The following is a 1555-nucleotide window of genomic DNA, read 5'->3' on the forward strand; positions in this document are numbered from 1 at the left end:
AAAGAACAAAGAGAGAAAGAAAGAAGGAAGACAGAAAGAGAAGAAATCAGCAAGAAGGAATCAGAGAAAAAGTAAGAAATGAAAGAAATTAGAAAATATAAAGAAAAATAAAATAATTAAAGACACTTGAATGACAAAATGAAAGGAAGAAATGAAATAGAAGAAACTGGGTGATGTCCTTTCAAAATGGCGACTATTTCAATGTCATTGGGGAAATTAGAACAGGGTTTGTGAGTGTTTCGTATGGAAGTGTGAAAAGTAGACAAGGAAAGATAGGATATGTCAGAGGTTACAGAACTCCGAAAGACACTGTAAGTCAAACTTCGGTTTATCGAATACTAATAATTGCTAATTTCGGATTATCCAACCAAGTCAAAGACAAAGTCCAGCGAATGTTTAATTAGTCAGATATATTCAACTCGACCTTAATGTATTTCATAACAATCCCGGCTTTTGTTTAACAATGGTTTTAAAAGTGGATTTGAAATAACTGAACAAAACGTATGAACGTTACATGAAAGCGGCGTTACGAACAATACAATGGCGATTGCGTCGTCTTTAAGTTTACTGTTATCAAAAGCCCACATGTCGCTAGGTCGGACTGGAAGTTTGATCTTCGTTGATCCGTTCAAACAGTGTTCAAATAAGTTTAACAGATGCCTAATGATTTAAGCTTCCCTTGGTGACTGCATTCTAATTATAAACACGTTGGGAGGAGTGTGTTTATTACAAGCCATCGCGTTTGTTGCTGTAAACGTGTGACATGACAAAGTGAATATCAATGAAATACGAAACGGAAAAGCGATATTTTACAGGTTGCCTGCCTGCCTGTCTGTATGTCTGTCTGTTTCTCTGTCTGTCTGTCTATCTATCTATCTATCTATCTATCTATCTATCTATCTATCTATATTTCTATTTATCTAATCTATCTATCTATCTACTTATCTATCTATCTCTTTGTCTTCTATAATCTATACTCCTTTATCTACCGAAAACTGTGATATTTGGCTGACAACTGATGAGAGACGGAGCATATCTGCGTCCGTTTAGTGTTCTTTTCTGTTTATCTATAACTTCCTTTGTCGTACTCCACTGCCACATTTTCATTGTGTGTGTGTATGTGTATGTGTGTGTTTATATATATATATATAATGGCTGTGTGTTCGGAAGTTTGCTTCCCAACCACATGGTTCGAGTTGAATTCCAACGCATGGGACCTTGGGTGTCTTCTACTATAGCGTCGAGTCAATCAAAGCCTTGTGAGTGGATTTGATAGACGAAAACTGAAAGAAACCCGTCATATATATACATATATGTGTGTGTATGTATGTGTGTCTTCGTTTCACTGCCCACCCCTCACCTCACATCGCTTGACACCGGTGCTGGTGTGTTTACTTTCCCGTAAGTTAACGGCTCGGCAAAAAATACCGAAGGTATACTCTTTTACTCTTTTACTTGTTTCAGTCATTTGACTGCGGCCATGCTGGAGCACCGCCTTTAGTCGAGCAAATCGACCCCAGGACTTATTCTTTGTAAGCCTAGTACTTATTTTATC

Source organism: Octopus bimaculoides, chromosome 25 (genome assembly GCF_001194135.2).
Source record: "Octopus bimaculoides isolate UCB-OBI-ISO-001 chromosome 25, ASM119413v2, whole genome shotgun sequence".
Lineage (NCBI taxonomy): Eukaryota > Metazoa > Mollusca > Cephalopoda > Octopoda > Octopodidae > Octopus > Octopus bimaculoides.